Source organism: Cetorhinus maximus, chromosome 5, assembly GCF_964194155.1.
Source record: "Cetorhinus maximus chromosome 5, sCetMax3.hap1.1, whole genome shotgun sequence".
Classification (NCBI taxonomy): Eukaryota; Metazoa; Chordata; class Chondrichthyes; order Lamniformes; family Cetorhinidae; genus Cetorhinus; species Cetorhinus maximus.
Window position 1 is genome coordinate 159,766,464 of NC_135883.1, and position 21,048 is coordinate 159,787,511.

The window sequence follows — 21,048 nt, forward strand, 5'->3', positions numbered from 1 at the left end:
AGACAGTTCAGGAGCAGCCACATTGATATGATTGGAGTTGGGCCTTGAGCTTATCTGCCCACTCAAGCAACACAGAGGCATTAAAGTGCCACCAAGTGCTCCAGAGCTTATTACCCCTCGGGCACAGTCTGTAAACTAATGAGCGTTTTAGTGGACTGCAGAACAGTTGGATGACTGGGCACATTGTACAATCTCCTTGCTAAAGCTGGCCATGGAGCAGTCACTGGTGGAGGTGCTCACAGCCCTTTGCATTGTCATCATCCCGGAATGGACCAGTCTCCCCCATGGTACAAGCTAACAGGGCAGTATTGCAGCACGGGTTAGGAGAATGCCTGCCCCTGAGCTGAGAGCACAGCATGCAGTCCAATGGGCAAAGCTGCCGCCAATCGGCCGGGTGGAGTGGGGTGGTGGAAGGTGGGGTTTCGGGCAGCCATGCAGCGCAATAATCTCTGGCCATCCAAGTGGTGGCCAGCTCCCTCCGGGATGTGTTAAGGGGAATTCAAATTTAACCGAGAGGTTCTTTGTGCACCCATACTGACCCACGCCTCTCTCTCTTTCATCTACCAGGAGGAGTATATCAGTATCATGGAGCCTGGTGAACTACTTGTATGTCCCATGGCTTATAGAGAGCGAAGACAATGGAGAAGAGAGTGACTGAGGCACTGGCTGTGCAGAGGGAGGAGTAGCACCCTCAGGAAGAAGGGGCGACTGGGACTCCCGCTCACGCCGCTGAAGGGCCACAGTGAGTCATCGCTGGTCGGCACCTAGCTAGACCTAGGGACTATACGAGAGCCAGAATGCAAGAGTGATTAGATTTGTCCAGGTCTCAGGTTTCCCACAGGTGCAGGGTGCCATCGACTGCCCTCATGTGGCGCTCAGATCTCCGTCGCTACACACGGTCCACTATGTGAACCATAAGGGATTCCATTCGCTGAATGTGCAGCTGATGTGCAACCACCACAAACACATCCTGCAGGTCCGTGCACCGTTTCCAGGGAGTGTTCACAACTCCTAGATTCTCACTCAGTCACAGATCCCTGATGTCTTCCAGGGTCCACAGAGGCTGCAGGGATGGCTCCTCAGGGACTAGGGCTACCCACAGAGGACTTGGCTGATGACACCCGTGCGGCGGCCTCAGACTGTAGCAGAGCAACGCTATAGTGAGGCTCATGGAGGTTCCACCTGGTGTAGCAAACCATCGGGATGCTGAAAAGGAGGTTCCGGTGCCTGGACCGGTCTGGAGGAGCCCTGCAACACAGTCCCCAGTGTGTGTCTCCCATCATCGTCGCCTGCTACACCCTTTACAACCTGGTGCTGCAAACAGGAGAGGAGCTGGTTGAGGAGGAGATGGAGGAACTGGAGGTCTCCTCCTCCTCCATCACCTCTGAGGACATCGACTGTGATAAGGGTGAGGAGGGCCTTGAAGGCAACCATGACTAGGATGAGGCCCTCACACTGGCCAGAGCAGGCAGATGTGCTCGGGAGGCCCTCATAGCCTCTAGACTTGTGGAGGATGATGACAACATGCAGTGGAGAGACACCATAAGATCCTCACATTACAGCTATGAATATTTGAATCCAGTCTGGCTTATGGCAGAACACATGGCAGTGGAGGCCCTAATAGTCACTTGATTGCAGAAGGATGGTGACGAAATTCAGTGAGGACTCCCCTAATATCTTTACATAGCCTCTGAGAATGTCTGACTCCTGTCTGGCTAAGGGCAGCTCGCTTCCGCTCTGTGATCAGGGTCAAATCAAAGAGACATAGCCCTGAATCTTAAGGAGCATCTGATCCTTTGTCCACCTTCAGAAACTGAGCCCTTCAGGAGCACAGCGTCACTGGTCACAGATGCTGAGGATATGGGGGCCAGCCCCACCTTAAAGGTGCTGAGAACACACAGAGAGAATGACGGATCTCTGGGATGCCTGCCCACGACATTCCGGCAGCAATAACAAGCACAGCCGAGGTGCAGGCATCAGGAATGTGTCCAGGGAACGTGAGGATACACCATTACTTTAGTCTGAAGGCTGCACAGAGAACAGGGGAGAGGCCATGGGCTGAGTCTCCTGCCTTTATCTTGTGCAGAAAAGTTTCACATCTGAGTGACATGAACAGTGCTCATCAGAACAAGGAGACAGAGGATTGGCGTCCTCTGGAGGCTGAGACCTGGAGGGCCCCGGCCTGCTTTCGGGGTCCTGCTGTGTGGCAGTGGAGCCCTCCTCAGCCTTTGCCGCTGGAGCTGCTGAGGCCACAGGAAGAGGGGATTCAGATGTGCCGGACACTCCCGGCGTCACCTGGATGGATGGCCTCAGGGTGTGCACCTGCTGATCCTCCCCCCTATGGGTGCCCAAGGGCCCCTGGCTGACGCTGTGAGGAGAAAGGGTAGGCTTACCCTGGTGGAATGGGGAAGGTCATTCATCCTCTTGTGGCACAGGGTGGCAGTCCTCTTGTGCAGGGCATTGGAACTGACCACACTGCCACAGCCTGCCAAGCCGGATTGGTGATGTTGCTGCCCATCCTGAGGCCAGAGCGGGGGTTAGAGGACATCACGGTGAGTCTCCACTACGTCCAAAAGGTGCTCGAGAGACATGTCATTGAACTGGGAGGGCTGCAGTCTTTTTTCCATTCAGGACTATGTCTATGGCAGCAGCCGTGGGCTGGAAGCACTGAGAGGTTTTGCCGCAGCTACACTTTCAATATGGTGCCGGGTGTGAAGCGGTGAGATGATGGTGTGGAGGGCAAATGAGAGGCCGCCTGGCATGGAAATGGTGTGTTTCCTGGGAATGCATAATTAACACGGTGGGTTTGGGACAATAAGCTGTTTTCCGGCCGATGGGTAAAATGTCGTTTTACCCGCCCGCTACCGCACTTAAAGCAAATCTGGGACGATTCCGCCCAGTGCCTGCAGAGACAAAACAAGCTCCTATTGTCTATTTTATTCATAAATCTTATCATTGAAGAGTTAGTGAAGGCTAAATGTTTTCTTTCCAACCTGTGTAATGGGGTGTTTTGAAGTGACTGGCTGGTTGGCTCCCTTCCAAAAGTAATTTAGCTTCAGGGTTTAGCTGTACACTGTGCTTCTTTCAATTTTGGCTTATACAAATGAACATACGAATTAGGAGCAGGAGTAGGCCACTCAGCTCCTCGAGCCTGCTCTGCCAATCAATAAGATCATGGCTGATATGAATGTAAACTGAACCTCACATTCCTGTCTACCCCTGATAACCTTTCACCCCTTTTTTAAATCAAGGATCTATCTTGCTCTGCCTTAAAAATATTCAAAGACTCTGCTTCCACCGCCTTTGGAGGAAGAGAGTTCCAAAGACTCACAACTCTCTGAGAGGAAGAAATCTCCCCTCCTCTCTGTATGAAATGAGCTGTCCTTATTTTTAAACAGTGACTTCTCATTCTTGATTCTCCCACAAGGGGAAACATCCTCTCCACATCCACCCTGTCAAGGCTCCTCAGGATCTCAAAGGTTTCCATAAAGTAAATTCTTACTATTTTAAATCCCAGTGGATACAAGCCTAACCTGTCCAGCCTGTCCTCATAAGACAAACTGCCCATTCCTATCATTAGTCTAGTAAATATTCTCTGAACTGTTTCTAACGCATTTACATCTTTCTTTAAACATGGAGACCAGTACTGTACACAATACTCCAGATGATTCATGCATTAAGATCCCCAGATCCCTCTGAATGTCAGAGATCTGCAATCTCTCACCATTTAGATAATGAGCTTCTTTCTTATTCTCCCTGACAAATTGAACGAGTTCGCATTTGCCCAAATTATATTCCATTTGCCAGATCTTTGCCCACACACTTAACCTACCTATGTCACTTTGTAGCCTCCTTACATTCTCTTCACAATTTACTTTCCGATCTATCTTTGTGTTATCAGCACATTTAGCAACTATTCCTTAGGTCCCTTCATCAAAGTCATTTATATAAATTGTGATAAGTTGAGGCTCCAGCACTGATTCCTGTGGCACAAGAAACATAGAAACGAGGAGCAGGAATAGATCATTCGGCCCTTCGAGCCTGCTCCACCATTCAATATAATCACTGCTGATCCTCAATCTCAACACTTTCTCTCCATACCCCTTGATGCCCCTAATATCCAAAAAATTATCAATTTATTTCTTGAATATACTCAGCGGCCTGGCCTCCACACCCTTCTGTGGTAGAGAATTCCACAGATTGAGCATCCTCCGAGGGAAGGCATTTTTCCTTCTTTCAGCCCTAAATGGCCTGCCCCGTATCCTGAGAGTGTGGTCCCTGGACTCCCCAACCAGGAGAAACATCCTCTCTGCATTCAGTCTGTCTAGCCCTGTTAGAATTTTATATGTTTCAATCAGATCCCCTCTAATTCTACTAAATTCTAGTGAATACAGTCCCAGTCGTACCAATCTCTTCTGATGCGACAGTCCTGCCATCCCCGGTATCAGTCTAGTTAACCTTCGCTGCATTCCCTCTATGGCAAGTACATCCTTTCTTAGGTAGGGAGACCAAAACTGCACACAACACTCCAGGTGTGGTCTCACCAAGGCCTTGTATAACTGCGTAAGACATCCCTACTTCTGAACTCAAATCCTCTTGCAATGAAGGCCAACATACCATGTGCCTTCCCAATTGTTTGCTGCACTTGCCTGTTTACTTTCATTGACTGGTGTACAAAGACACCCAGATCCCTTTTTATATCTACATTTCCCAATGTATCACCATTTAAATAATACTCTGCCTTTCTCTTCTTCACACCGAAGCATATAACTTCATATTTATTCAAAAGATGCTGCATCTGCCATATGTTTGCCCGCACACACAACTTGTCTGAATCGCCCTGAAACCTCCTTGCATTCTCCTCACAACTCACAACTCCATCCAGTTTTGTGTCATCAGCAAACTTGGAAATATTGCATTTGGTTCCCTCATCCAAGTCATTTATATTTCTCCTGAATATCTGGGGCCCAAGCATTGATCCCTGCAGTACACCACAAGTCACCACCCACCATCCGGAAAAAGATCAATTTATTCCCACTCTCTGTTTCTGGCCTGTCAACCAATTCTCAATCCATGCTGGTATATTACCACCAATCCCTTGTGCTTTAATTTTGCCCACTAGCCTCATATGTGGGACCTTATCAAAAGCCTCCTTGAAATCCAAATGCATCACATCCACTGGTTCTCCCTTATCTATTCTACTAGTTACATCCTCAAAAAACTCCAGTAGATTAGTTAAGCATGATTTCTCATTCATAAACCAATGCTGACTTTGTCTAATCCTGTTAATGCTTTCCAAGTGTTCTGTTAACACGTCTTTTAGAATAGACCCTAGCATTTTCCCCACTATTAATGTTATGCTAACTTGTCTGTAAATCTCCGTTACAAAACAAAAACAGAAACAGAAACAGAAATACCTGGGAAAAACTGAGCAGGTCTGGCAGCATCGGCGGAGAAAAGTACAGTTAACGTTTCGAGTCCTCATGACCCTTCAACAGATCTAAGTAAAAATAGGAGAGGGGTGAAATATAAGCTGGTTTAAGGGGGTGGGGGTGGGAGAGAAGTGGGTGGGGGAGGTTGTTGGGACAAGCAAGCAGTGATAGGAGGAGATAACCAAAAGATGTCACAGACAAAAGAACAAAGAGATGTTTACCACCTTGTCAAACACCAGGAGAGAAATGGAAAGCAATGAAGGTCAACAAAGCAAAAGAGAGATTCGAAAATCCTGACGGAGAGTAGGATGAATTTTACGAGTGGAATATTCGACAAAGCATGAACTTCTTCAATAATTCTATGGACACGTAAGAATTTTTCCTGTTGATCTGGGATTTGAGCTAATGCCTTTTCAGTCTAATTTAATTGCTGAATCGAAATAGCTGCACAATAGGCTCCTGTGACCCAATTTCCAGTTATGGTCATTTAAAATCCTCCCTATTTCATAGGTTGTAGACAGTCCACGTCCATCTGTTATTCTTCCTAACATAGGAGTAATCTCAGAAATGAGTGGCTTTCCATGTGCTTTATTATAAACAAGGCCATAAATTGGCTCCCAGGATGTACAGCTTAGGGACTGTCGCAGGGCCAGGAATTAGACTGGCCACTGTGTGTAAGTCTTCATTTCCCCAATGTTTTGTACAAGCTTAAATTTAGTTAAATTCTGTAATATGCATTCTAATTTTTAAATATTCATCCTGCCTTTTGGCTTCCCAGAAATTTGCTAAGTATTTTGTGTGATAATGTGACCATCTGAATGTAGTGGCCTGTTCTGGCCTCTTCAAAATTTGAAGCATCTTTACTGGCGTAATAAACCCTTTAAGACTGCATAAGCTTGTCTGACAGCATTTAAATCACAATTTGCCACTCATGGGGTTTCTCTGTAACCAAACCCTCCAGGGGCGAAAGCTGTGCCTTGCCCTTCGATAAAAGCTGGGGCCCCTGTCCTGCTTGCATCTTATGGGCTGTAACCTAATGCCTGTATATTTGTTAAGTAGACACCCTATTGGTCTAAAGGCTGTAAGGTGACTTTCGGCTGCCAGTTGATTTGTGCTATTCCAGCATCATTTGCAGTAAATTGGCTGAGGGATAGGAAGCAGAAAGCAATGGTTAAGGGGTCGTTTTCAGGCTGGAAGAAGGTTTGCAGTGGAATTCCCCAGGGGTCGGTATTGGGATACTTACTTTTCCTGATATATATAAACGATCTAGATCTTGGTGTGCAGGGCACATTTTCAAAGTTGTCGGATGACACAAAACTTGTAAGAATTGTAAACTGTGAGGAGGACAGTGTAGAACTTCAAAAGGACACAGACACATTGGTGGAGTGGGCAGATAGGTGGCAGATGAAGTTCAATGCGGCGAAGTGTGAGGTGATGCACTTTGGAACAAAGAACATGGAGGGACAATATAAAATAAAGGATACTATTCTAAAGTGTGTGTAGGAGGAGAGATACCTGGGTGTATTTGTACGTAAGTCATTAAAGGTGGCAGGACAGGGAGAGAGAACTATTTCTAAAGCATACAGTATTCTAGGCTTCATTAACAGGGGCATAGAGCAGGGAGCTAATGATGAACTTATACAAGATATTGGTTAGATCTCAACTGGAGTACTGTGTACAGTTCTGGGCACCACACTGTAGGAAGGATATGAACGCATTGGAGAGAGTGTAGAAGAGGTTTACAAGAATGGTTCCAGGGATGAGACACTTTAGTTATGAGGAAAGTTTGGAGAAGTTGGGACTGTTTTACTTGGAGAGGAGAAGGCTGAGAGGAGACTTGATAAAAGTTTTCAAAATCATGAGCGGTCTGGACAGTGCAGATAGAGATAAACTGTTTCTGCTCGTAAGCAGACCAAGAATCAGAGGGCATAGTTTTAAAGTGTTTTGAAAAAGAAGCAAATGTGAGGTGAGAAAATACTTTTTCACGCAGCAAGTAGTTAGAGTTTGGAATGCACTGCCTGGAGGTGCACTCTGTGATTCTGTGAAGTGTGGTGGAGGCAGGTTTGATTGAGGCATTCAAGAGGGCATTGTATGATTATTTAAGCAGAAACAATGTGCAGGGTTATGGGGAAAAGGCAGGAGACTGGCCCAAGTTAAAATGCTCAAAGAGCTAGTACAAACACAATGGGCTGAATGGCCTCCTTCTGTACTGTACCAATAAATAAATAAGTTCCTCAATCCCTGGTGGTCTAACTGTGTCCCATCTTATCCTGCCTCCCTCCACAGCAGAAATTACTACATGATCAGCTTCTGGAAGTGCAATCAGATTTTGTTGACTGCCAAAGCAGTTGCCTGTGTCACCTAAAGAGTGAATCAGCCCTGTTCCATGCTGTGTTGCCATGGTTATTACACCAGGCTAAAGCCCTATCTAGGTAAGTGCTTATAATTGAGGTTTTTTTAGGAATTCCTTTAAAATATCTTATCTCAATGAGGATAACTCTAGTTTAGGATGGTTTTAATTAAAATTATCTCGAGCCCCACGTTGGGCGCCAGCTGTTAATGGTTCTACAAGTTTAACTTCCAGCAAGGTAAGCCAATTCCCTTCAACTTATTGCCAGCTTAAATTCTCAACTAAAAGGGGTTCTAAGCATTAAGGGAAGATAATCTTAGACTGGGTCCTCAAATACAAGCCCTCTCCTCCAGGAGTCTCAAAGCCCACAAAATTATCTTAGGACAGGACATACATTAAGGCCTGTCTTAGTAGGCGAACTTCTTTGAAAGTTAACCAGCATCAGCTCTTAGAAATCTGACTAAGACTTCTAGGGTAGTGTATTTATGTGGGTTGGCGAGATAATAAATATTTCAGACTACACATTCTATGTGCTTCAAAAACATAGACATTTTATTGAAGCCCATTATAGATCATATCTTATACATTAAGTTATAAATGATAACTAAAGCTAAGCATAACATGTAAATAATGTAGCCCTAAATGCATGAAATTTATAAATCTATCTTATCAGCAAATATTGTTGGGTAACTCAAACAAACAGTAACAATTAAGAAAGATATTTACTCACAAATTCACTATGGTCATATCGACTTTTGATATATCTCTGTCTCAACCCAGGGGAATTCTCAAAAGACTGCCCTCTGACCCTTTATGTTCCAAAGATGGCTGACTGACTGAAAGCTAATGGTGTGTACTTTTTCTAGACAGTCTGCAGAGACGAAACAAGCTCCTATTGTCTATTTTGTTAATAAATCTTATCAATTTAAGAATTAGTGAAGGCTAAATGTTTTCTTTCCAACCTGTGTAATGGGGCGTTTTGAAATGACTGACCGGTTGGCTACCTTCTAAAAGTAATTTAACTTTAAGGTTTCGCTGTACTAAGTGTTTTTTAATTTTTGCTTATCTGAAGTAATTTCGCGTTCAGACTGACTCTGAGCACAGATGTCTATTTTGGATACATTCCAATTTCTTACCATCTGAAGCTTCCTTTGTTTTATAAATACATTGGCAATAATTCAAGTTATCTAGCCAAAGTTAATTCTGCCATTTTATGTTTCTAACCTGATGCTGCTAATCTTGGGATTAACAGTTTAAAATCTTAGATTCGCCACCTAATATGTAACTTAATTGACACCTTCATGCCGTGTGCAATCGCACTGCTACCCAACACTCACCTCCTCATGTCTGCTAGATTCGGGTTTGACTACAAGCTTTGTAACTAACCCAGGGAATAAAGAGCCAGAGAGAATTACAAGTACATTTTGTGTCTCAGGTTGTAAAATCTCCAATTATTAAAATTCAGGTGTTTGGTTTGTCCAGGTGCAGATGAAGTCACTTGAGGTCTTGTGATGCTGTTTTTCTTCATCTCTCATGAGTTCTACATCAAAAGATGCAAAGCACATTGTAAATGTTCCTGAGAAGAGTGGCCAAGACATGACTTTTGGCTCTCTCAATGCAAAGTAATAAAATAAGCTGAGTACCTCACTCAAAAACAGGGTCATTGTAAATGTCAGTGAGATCTGGACCACCCAATGATCACTGAAGTAAAGCTGCCTCCAAAGGCAGATCTGAAAACACATCCCAATTGTCCATCTGGACATTTACAGGCCTACATTTCAGAGTAATAGATGGAGCTGATTTTTTATATTTTAAATTGTTCAAGTGCCCTTCAATGACATAGAAACATGAAACTGTAAAAACTTTAACCAGGAACACGTTTAGTTGAGTCATTGCACATTATGGTCACATGGTATTTATTATTGCTTCTTGGGATGTGAGAGTTGCCGACAAGGTTGGTATTTATTATCCTTCCCTTGGTGCCCAAAGATGGTGGTGAGGCCTCTTTTTGAACGGCTGCATTCCATGTGGTGCAGGGAAACCAACATTGTTAAACTGGGAGTTCCAGGATTTAATCCAGCGACAGTGAGAAAATGGAGATTGAGAACTTGGAGGGGAACTTGGAGGTGAAGGTGTTGCATTGACCTGCTGCTCTTGTCCTTCTAGGTGGTGAAGGTTGTGGAATTGGGAGGGGCTGCAGAAGAAGTCTTAGTAACTCGCTGTAGTGAATCTTGTAGAGATTACAGCCTGTAGCTACAACATACCGATGGTGGAAGGTGTGGATATTTAAGCTAATAGATGTGGTGCTGGTTAAAGGGTTTGATTTGTTGTGGACGGTTGTGTCAGCTCCTGGAGTGTTGCTGGACCTTCACACATCCAGGAAAGTGGTGAGGATTACATTACACCCAGACGTCTGCCTTGCAGTGAGTATTGGGTGTGCAGGAGGTGATCCAGTATGAAGTTTCTAATCTGGGCGGATAGAAACAGTGTTTGTGAGGTTGGTCACTTCAGTTTCTGCTCAAAGATGATAACCAGGAGGTTGATGCTTGGGTCTCAGCAATGGTAATGCCATCGTTCATGGTCATTGCCTGGCACTTGGGTGGCATGAATTTTCCTTACCCCTCATCAGACAAGCCAGGGTGTTGTCTAGTTCTGCTGTATGCAGCTCTGAACTGCAACGGTTGTCCTGGAGGTGTAAGACACTAGAAGCAGGGAGTCTACAAGGTTCAGGACCTGTTCTCTGGGTATCAACAACACAAAACCAGTCTTGGATGCAATTTCTACTTCAGGTGGGAAACCTTTATTCATTCACTAGTGACAGCTCGTACTCACTGTACCGGGTGCTTGGTCACTCCCCGTGCACAGGGTCACCCTTGAGGTGGTCGGCCCACTGGACGATGTCTCCCCATGTCTCCCAGTGACTGACCAGGCCCCTATCCTCCACCTGCAGTGCTGATGTCTTCTTGGGCTCTGACGTTTATACACTTTTTCTGACTCCGGCCCTTTCCCCTTTGGCACAAAAGACAAAACCCTAAAACAGGTCATCCGATTGGCCTATGGATTGGTCTATGGATATTTAAATAAGAGTTAACAAAGTAAGTGTTGGTCCTTTAGAGAGTGCGTCGGGGGAATTGATAGTTGAAAGTCAGGAAGTGGCGGATGAATTAAACAGATATTTTGCTTCGATCTTCTATAGAGGACACAAGTAACATCATGGGCTTAGCTGTAAATCCGGAAATGGAAGGGAGGAAGAACTCGGGAAAATTACAATCCCCAGAAAAGTGGTATTGAGAAAATTGTTGGGGCTGCGGGCTGACAAATCCCCAGGAACAGATGGAATTCACTGTGAGGTCTTGACAGAAGTGGCTAGTGAGATAGCTGATGCACAGGTTTTAATTTTCCAAAATTTCCTATATTTGGAGAAGGGTGCGTTAGATTTGGAAATAACAAATGTAACTTCTTTATTCCAAAAGGGAGGGAGACAGGGAGCAGAAACCCACATAGTGGACCGAGTGTTGCGACGGAGATCTCAGCGCCACATGAGTGCAGTCGATGGCACCCTGCACATGTGGGAAACATGAGATCTGGACAAATCTAATCACTCTTGCATCCTGGCTCTTGTATAGTCCCTAGGTCTAGCTAGGTGCCGACCAGTGATGGCTCACTGTGGCCCTTCAGCGGCGTGAGCGGGAGTCCCAGTCGCCCCTTCTTCCTGAGGGTGCTACTCCTCCCTCTGCACAGCCAGGAGCCTCAGTCACTCTCTTCGCCATCATCTTCCTTCCCTGTAAGCCATGAGACAGACAGCTAATTCAGCCAACTCCATTATCCTGGTGTAGTCCTCCTGCAGGATGAAAGAGAGAGACATGTGGGTTAGCATGGTTGCACAAAGGGCCTCTCTGGGTTAAGTCTGAATTCCCCTTAACACATCCCGGAGGTTGCTGGTCACCACTTGGATGGCCAGAGATTATTGCGCTGCATGGCTGCCCGAAACCCCACCTTCCTCCACCCCACTCCACCCGGCCGATTGGCGGCAGCTTTGCCCATTGGACTGCATGCTGTGCTCTCAGCTCAGGCACAGGCATTCTCCTAACCCGTGCTGCAAAACTGCCCTGTTAGCTTGTACCATGGGGGAGACTGGTCCAAACCGGGATGATGACAATGCAAAGGGCTGTGAGCACCTCCACCAGTGACTGCTCCATGACCAGCTTTAGCAAGGAGATTGTACAATGTGTCCAGTCATCCAACTGTTCTGCAGTCCACTAAAACGCTCATTAGTTTACAGTCTGTGCCCGAGGGGTAATAAACTCTGGAGCACTTGGTGGCACTCTAATGCCTCTGTGTTGCTTGAGTGGGCAGATAAGCTCGAGGCCCAACCCCAATCATATCAATGTGGCTGCTCCTGAACTGTCTCAGCTGCAGAGTAAGGGTCACTTTATACAAGGTGTCCCTAATGCATGGCCGCTTCCCTTACCCACTCCCCGACCCACCACCCCACACCGGCTTGTGCACTACCTTCAACTGCAGGGCAGCCTTTGCCCCAAACCCCCTGAAAAACACGCCTGAAACTTGAAATCTAACAGGCGTCCTTGGTGAGTGCTCTGCAATGTTACTGTGCACTCGCCTCCAAGTTTGCCTCAAAGTGCAGCCTGTCAAGTGCACGCCTTTTATATGCTGTTGTGAAACACATCAGCGTGGGTGGACGATCCGGCCGGGGGAGGAATGAGTCTGACAGGTGAACCTTACAATGATATGTAGGTGTACGACATTGAGGTTCCCCACATCCAAGCTGAGAGGATGATCGCAAACTGGTTTCACAACTCCCTGGAACCCATTTTTGGCCTTCTTGCCATATTGTCCGCTCACAGCACCGAACACGCCCGATGCCAGCGGGCACAGGCGATTCCACCCACTGCTTTTAATAGTTCACACCATGAGGATTAGGTCAGTCAGGCACCTTTGGAACATAAAGGGTCAGAGTTCCCTTTTGAGAATTACCCTGGGTTGAGACAGAGATATATCAAACTTCAATATCACCATATTGAATTTGTGAGTAAATATCTTTCTTAATTGTTATTGTTTGTTCATGAGGACTCGAAACGTCAACTGTGCTCTTCTCCGCCAATGCTGCCAGACCTGCTGAGTTTTTCCCGGTATTTCTGTTTTAATATTTGCAGGCATGTTGGATTTATAAATTTCATGTATTTAAGGCTTTTATTGACACATTATGTTTAGATTTGATTATCACTTATAACTTCATTTATAAGCTATAAACTAAAATGGGCTTCACTAAAATGTGTATGTTTTTGAAGCATATGGAACGTGTAGTCTGAAATATTTATGATCTCGGCAATCCACATAAATACAGTACTGCAGAAGTCTTATTAAGATTTCTAGGAGCTGATATTAGTACATTTTCAAAGAGGTTGGTCCACTAAGACATGCCTCAATATATGTCCCGTCCTAAGATAATTTTGTGGGCTTTGAGAGTTCTGGAGAAGAGGGCTTGTATTTGTGGACCCAATTTAAGACTTTGTTCATTTAATGCTTAAAATCTCTCTGAGTTGAGACTTTAAATGAGCAATAAGTTGAAGGGAATTGGCTTACTTTGCCGGGAACTAAAAATAGTCGAACCATAAAAAATGCCACCACTTGAGACTGGAGAGAATTCCCTGGCATTGGGAAAGCGCTCAGGGAAAAGTTCCAGAAGTGATTAGAATTCGGGAAGGTGAAGGGACGCCTGTACCGGAGGGTGGACAAGGGTTTTGAGTGGATCCTGGAGTGACACTCATATAGACTGTTGGTCCTGAATGGAGCGACAGTCTCAAGTGGTTGTACTATCTATCCCTGTCCTCTTTGTCCAGTAGGAAGCCCTCAAAACATTAATAAGATGCACATGTCTAGGCTTCTCCTTATTTTTACACTGTGCCCCCTCGTTCCAGGTTCCCTTTCACCCCTGTCAGTCCGTGTCAGGGAAATTGCACCCCAGTGAGAGTCAGTGCCCAGGAAACAAAAACCCAGTGAGAGGCAATGCCAGTGAAAAAGTAACACAGTGAGAGGCAGTGCCCAGGAAACAGAAACCCAGTGAGAGGCAATGCCAGTGAAAAAGTAACACAGTGAGAGGCAGTGCCCAGGAAACAGAAACCCAGTGAGAGGCAGTGCCCAGGAAACAGAAACCCAGTGAGAGGCAGTGCCCAGGAAACAGAAACCCAGTGAGAGGCAGTGCCAGGAAACAGGAATCCAGTGAGAGGCAGTGCCAGGAAACAGAAACCCAGTGAGAGGCAGTGCCAGGAAACAGAAACCCAGTGAGAGGCAGTGCCAGGAAACAGGAATCCAGTGAGAGGCAGTGCCCAGGAAACAGAAACCCAGTGAGAGTCAGTGCGAGGGAAAGAGAAACCCAGTGGGATCAAAGCCAGGGGAACAGCGCCCCTTGGCAATGCCAGTGAAAAAGTAACCCGGTGAGAGGCCTGACTACCCTCCAGCAGCCACCCGCACCCCCCCCCACCCACCACCCCGGCTACCACCTGAAACATCCCACCCCCCAACTATCCCTATCCCCAACTGCCCACCCACCACAACTAAAGCCCCCCACCCACCTGACTAAACCCCCAGCCCCGAATATCCCACTGTTCCAATTACCTCCTCCCCAACCCTGAATACCCCCACCTCTCCACCCTCGAATACCCCCACTGCTCCAATTACCACCCACCCAACGCTGAATACCCCCACCCCTCCAATTACCACCCCTCCACCCTCGAATACCCCCACTGCTCCAATTACCATCCACCACCCCCCCAAATACCCCCACCCCTCCAATTACCACCCCCAACCCCCAAATACCCCCACCCCTCCAATTACCACCCCCCATCCCCGACTATCCCCACCCCTCCAATTACCAATCCCCAACCGCCGACTACCCCGCCCCTCCAATTACCACCCCCCCACCGCCGACTACCCCTGCCCCTATCTAGCCCCCAATTCCCATCCAAGCCACCCAGCCCCAACTATCCCATACCCCAAACTAGCCCACAATCCTGACTACCCCCAAATCCTGACTGCAACCCAACCTTACCACCCAAACCCCAGATCCCACCCCAAACCGTTACCACCCCAACCCACCGGCCCCGACTACTCCCTACCCGCCCCCCGACTACTCCTTGGTCCTCACACCACATTGTTGGCCCACGACCCACTGACTAACCCCTCCACTACCCTAGCTCCTGCCCAACACCACCCACCACCCAAATCCCAGGCCTTCCTCCCACACCATGAATACCTCCCTCCACCCTGACTACTAACCACCCCCTCCAACTACATCCTGGCCCTCCCAGCCCGTGATTACCACACAAACTAACCACCACACCCTGACTACTCCCCCCACCACTGGAACCCCCAGCCCTCCATCACCCGAAGGGTGTCATGAGTCATTAACATGAATAGGGGATTGGATAATGGACAGAAAGAGCTACGGGAAGTTGATAAACTGTGATAAACATTTAAAGAAATAATTCCAAATTCTCAGTGAAAACACATTCCATTGAGAAACAATAAATTCTGCAGGAATACTGGTCCACCCACGGCTTACCACATCAAATAACGATAGCATTAGATGAAAAGATTTGTGACAATTGTTGTAAGTTTGACAACAGGGAGACTTTTAGAAACCAGCAAATGATGACAAAATTGATAAAAAGGGAAAATAATAGAAGATGAGAGTAAATTAGTCAGAAATATTAAAACAGACTGTAAGAGCTTCTACAAGTGAGAAGCGGAGAGTTTAGCAAAAGTAACTGTTGGCACCTTAGAAGCTGAGACCAGAAAAAATTAAAATGGTGAAGAGGGAAATGACCGAGATGTTAAACTAATATTTTGTATCTGCCTTCACAGTTAAAGAGTCAATAAACACCAGAAATAATGAGGAACCAAAGCGCAAAAGAGATTGTGGAATTTAAAGTAATTAATATAGAAGAAAATAAGTACCAGAGAAACGAATGAGACTAAAATCTGACCAGTTCCCTACATTTGATAGTTTACATCCTAAGGTTCAGTCCGGTGGATCGATACACTTCTCCACAGCTCAGACCGGGTGTTCCAAAGGTTGTGTTTTCTGTTCTGCTGCCAAGAGATATATACCGGTTAGGTGACTGGGTAACAAGTTGGCAGATGGAACATTATTTGAGTAAGTGTGAGGCTATTCACTTCGATGGGAAGAACATCAGAATTTTTAAATTGGTAAAATAAACCTTACCATTTTGGTATTTAGAGGCATTTGGTGTATTAATCCAAGAAATTCAGAAAGTTTGTATACAGGTACAACAAATGATTAGAAAGGCAAATAGTAAGTTGCCCTTTATTGAAAGGGGATTGGAGTTCTAGAATAATGAAGTCTTGCTCCAATTGTACAAGGCTTTAGTGAGACCACACCTGGAGTATTGGGTACAGTTTTGATCTCCTTATCTAAAGAAGGATGTACACACTTTAAAGGTGACGTAGTGAAGATTCAAGGGATTCATTCTTGGGATGAGGAGGGTTGTCCTGTGATGAGAGGAATTATAAATTGACCTCGTTAAAATGAATGTAAGAAACTAAAAACCGGGAGTGATGTAAAACAGGACGTTGACTCACTATCGCCCATTTTATTATTCTTGCAAAGTTTGGGAATTAAATCCCGATTTGTCACTAAGAGATTGTTTAAAGCAGGCTTGTCTAAAGTATGGCCCATGGGCCGGATGTGGCCCCCCGGAGCCCCTTTATGTGCTCCCCTGAGCCAGTTTTCAAAATTCCCGTCAAATAGGTGACTTTCAATGGAAGATTCTGCATCAAGCTCCTCCAATCACAGGCCGTTTCTTTCCAAATGTGGGAAATAAACACTCTTTGATTGGAGGAGCATCAAACATTGGCCTCAGCGAGCATGCTCGGGGCTGCCGAGGTGTAGGTATGGTGGGGCTGGAGCCTGGGGAGCCATGTATGTCTGGCACGGGGAGGGCAAAGGCTTGGTGGCCTGGGGAGGAGACGACGCCATGGTGAGAATGTGGGAGTCAAGAGTGAGTGTGAGAGTGTGTGAGAGTGTGTGTGTGTGTGTGTGTGTGTGAGTGTGTGTGTGTGAGAGTGTGTGAGTATGTGTGCGTGTGCGTGACTGAGCATATGTGTACATTTGCAAGAGTGAGTGAATGAGTACGTGTGTGTGTTTGAGAGACTGAGTAACTGACTAAGTTTGTGGGAGTGAGACCGAGTGACTGAGTGACTGTGTGGGAATAAGTGTGAGTGACTGACTATGTAGGATTAAGAGTGAGTAAACTGAACAGTTTATTGCTATGACATTACTGTACTTCTGCTCAGCTAATGTTTCTTCCCTTAAAACTTCAGCTTTTAAAAAATATTCAGTTTATTGTTGTGCCAAATCTTATCTTTCTGAAATTTGTTCATGGGCCTCTTGAGTGTGCAAAATATGCAAATGTGGCCCCTGTGTGTGTAGAGGTGAGAGTGAGCGATTGTGTATGTGGGAGTGAGAGTGAGTGACTGACTGTGGGAGTGAGAGTGAGCGACTGAGTGATTTTGTAGTATTGAGAGTGACTGACTGAGAGTGTGTGTTGGAGTGAGTGAGTGACCTTATCTGCTTGTGGGAGTGAGACCGAGTGACTGAGTGTGTGTGTGGGAGTGAGAGCAAGTCACTGAGTGAATATGTGGGACTAAGATTGACTGACTGACCCTGTGGGAGTGAGAGTGAGTAACTGAACGATTGTGTGGGAGTGAGGGTGGGTGACTGAGAGTGTGTTTAGGAGTGAGAGTGAGTGACTGAGAGTGTGTGTGTGAGTGGGCGGCACTGTTTGTGTGCATATGAGAGAGTGAGTGACTGAGTGTTCATGTGGGAGTGAAATCAATTGACTGAATGACTCTGTGGGGGTGAGAGTGAGTGACTGAGTGTGTGTGGGACTGAGAGCGCGTGTCTAAGAGTTTGTGTAGGAGTAAGAGTGAGTGACTCAGTGAGCGTGTGGAGAAGGAGTGCGAGACACTGAGTGACTGAATGTGTGGGTCGGGGGGAATGCAAGAGACTTAGTGGCTGAGTGTGCAGGGGGCCAGTGTGAGAGATTGAGTGAGTGAGTGTGGCGGGTAGTGTGAGAGACTGAGTGATTCAGGAATGTGAGTGACTGAGTGACTGAGTGTGGGGGGTGGTGAGTCTGAGCCTGCCTTGCGCCCAGTCTCAGGTTTGTCACTCACTCCCACAACCACACAGCAACATTCACACACACAGTGGTTGAGGGTGGGTGAGTGACTGAGCACCCTGAGACTGGGAGTGAGACAGACACACACACACACACACACACACACAATCTGACCCTCTCACACTCTGGTCATTTTTATTAATTACTCTTTTTTAACTGAACAGTTTATTGCTATGACATTACTGTACTTCTGCTCAGCAAATGTTTCTTCCCTTAAAACTTCAGCTTTTAAAAAATATTCAGTTTATTGTTGTGCCAAATCTTATCTTTCTGAAATTTGTTCGTGGGCCTCTTGAGTGTGAAAAATATGCAAATGTGTCCCCCGGAGCTGAAAGTTTGGACAAGCCTGGGTTAAAGGAAGGTTTTACAAATCCCTGCTCCATCCTAGATTCATCCCACCCTGCACCATCCTGTTTAAAATCTAGCAGAATGTGGTCACACTGTGGGACTAAAATGTCCCTGGGGAGGACTATTCCTGATCATTCGTTGTAGCTTTGGCAAAAAAAAATCAATTGAAATCCCAGAGAAACAGCATAAAGTGCTTTTATAAAAAGGGTCTTTACAGAAAACAACCCTATGACTGGAGTGCTTCTAGAAATGATTTCTCTCAGGATATGAACATGTGAACATAAGCAATAGGAGCAGGAGTAGGCCATTCGGCCCCTCAAGCCTGCTCCGTCTTTCAATAACGTCATGGTTGATCTGCTTGTGTTTTGAATTCCACATTCCCATCTATCCCCAATAACCTTTGATTCCCTTGCCTATCAAGAATCTATCTACCTCGGCCTTAAAAATATTCAATGACCCCACCTCCACCATCTTCTGAAGCAGAGAGTTCCAAAGTCGCACAACTTTCTCTTCAAAATTCTCTTCATCTCTGTCCTAAAAGGGTGACCCCTAATTTTAAAACAGTGCCCCATAGCTCTGCTCTCACCCACAAGAGGAAACATCCTTTCCACACCCACCTTGTCAAGACCGTTCAGGATCTTATATACTTCACTCAAATCACCCCTCACTCCTCTAAACCCCAGCGGGAACAAGCCCAGTCTGTCCAACCTTTCCTCATCAGATAACCTGCTCATTCCAGCTATGAATCTAGTAAAACCTCCTCTGAACCGTCTCCAACACAGTTTTTGAGATGTGGTCTCACCAAGGCCCTGTATAACTGAAACATAATATCCTTACTCTTATGTTCAATCCCTCTCGTAATAAAGGAGAACATTCCATGAACCTTTTTAACTATTTGCTGTGCCTGCAAACTAACTTTTTGTGACTCATGCACGAGAACCCCTAGGGCAGGATTTCCCCTTCGTCAGGTAGGCCACGGAGAGGCCACGAGAAGGACCTCCGCCCGCGATCAGGCCCCGCCCCTGATTTCACGCTGACCGGCCAATGAAGGCCCGTCCTTAAACGCGGGAAACGCGGCTCTGCGCTGGCCGGGAAGGGCCGAGCAGGGGCGGGGGCCTGTCGACTGCTGGGTCCAATGGTGACCCAGCGGCCGGTTTAAAAGCGGCCCAGGCAGCCCCTGGAAGGCTGCCACTGAGGACGTTCCCTGAGCCGGCGCCATTGACCAGAGTGCAGCTGGACATGGCAGGTGGGAGGCAGGTCGGGTGGGCACTCGGCACCTCCCTCCATGACTCCCACCCCCGCCGCCCCCCCCACACCCCCGGTTTCTCTAAGTGCCTCACCGTCCTCCTGGCGGAGGTGGCTGCCAGAAGCGTTACCCTTGTCCCCAGGGATGGGAGGAGGTGGCAGCACTGGTCAGCAGCTGTGACGTGGTGTGGCGCTCCTGGGTGCAGTGCCGGAAGTGTTTCTATGACCTGCTGCGCTCAGGAAGGGTGAGTACCCGTGTTAGCGTGGGTCAGTGTGCAGATGTGTTAAGGTCTGACTGTCTCCCTGTGGATCTCAGGGCTGCTAAAGTGCCACCTGTCAATCACACCAGAGCTGGGCAAGGGGGTGAACCCTGGCTGTTTGGACTGGGTGCCTTGTGGCTGGAGGGCCATGACACGGATGTGCCCTGCCAGGTGCTCCTCAGCTGGGGTTGGCCAGGCTGCAATGGCGCTGCAGGTACAGAGTGGACTCATCAATGCTCCTCTGTTGTTTCAGGAGAAGATTCACAACAATATTGAAAGGTCCACGGACCGGCGGAGGCCCCGCGAGCCTCCTAATCCTCTTGAGGTATGAGCAAGATGCCCTAGAGCTCGAGAGCCGGCACACCCCACACACAACCGGGTGTGGAGAGGCGGGGGTGCCAGGCGAAGGTAAGAGTGCAGGGCACAGAGGTGAGAATTTCAGCTTGTGCAACCATTCTAGTGCAGTCTCTTCACTGATGTGAGCCTCGAACCTGGACTCCCCACTGATCATTGGAAGACAAGGGCACCATGATGCAGATCTCTGTTGTCTCACCATGGTGCCAGGCACAGTGACAGTGTGATGACTTTAACTAATGATATGTCCTTCTTCTCCCTTTTAGGTTCACCAGCAGGGGTTCGATCTCCGGACCCCGATGGGCCACCCCTGACACTGGAGGACCACCAGGCATCATTAGCACCTGAGTCACACTCGCTGTCTGAAGCAGGTACCAATGCAGACACCAGCGCCTCAATAGGCGGGCTCCTCTCAGGGCGCTCTGGATGACGGCAGCAGCTCCTCTGCCCCTCTGCCAGTGACCGTGGCATCTGATGAGGCTGCGGAGACTGGGGAGATGCCAGCCATGGCACTGGCCACTCCCTCCCAGGCGGGGCCAGCACAGGCTCCACTGGCGAAAGGGCGACTGACTAGGTCATCAAGGCCAAGAAGACAGGAGAGTCAGCAGATGCCTACAAGTGCCGCTGCCAGTGAAGGTGGGTGGGTGGGGCGGGGGAGGGGTACATCAAAGCGTAGCACTCACAAGTGTAAGTTAAAGGCACCATGAGCACAAGAGGGACAGGTCATGGGTGATTTTCTGTTCATTTTTGTTTACTTTATGTCTACTGGTCTGATGTTGAATAACAGAAACATTTCTGTTAAGATTATTGAATGGGCAGAATAATATAAATTGTGTTTT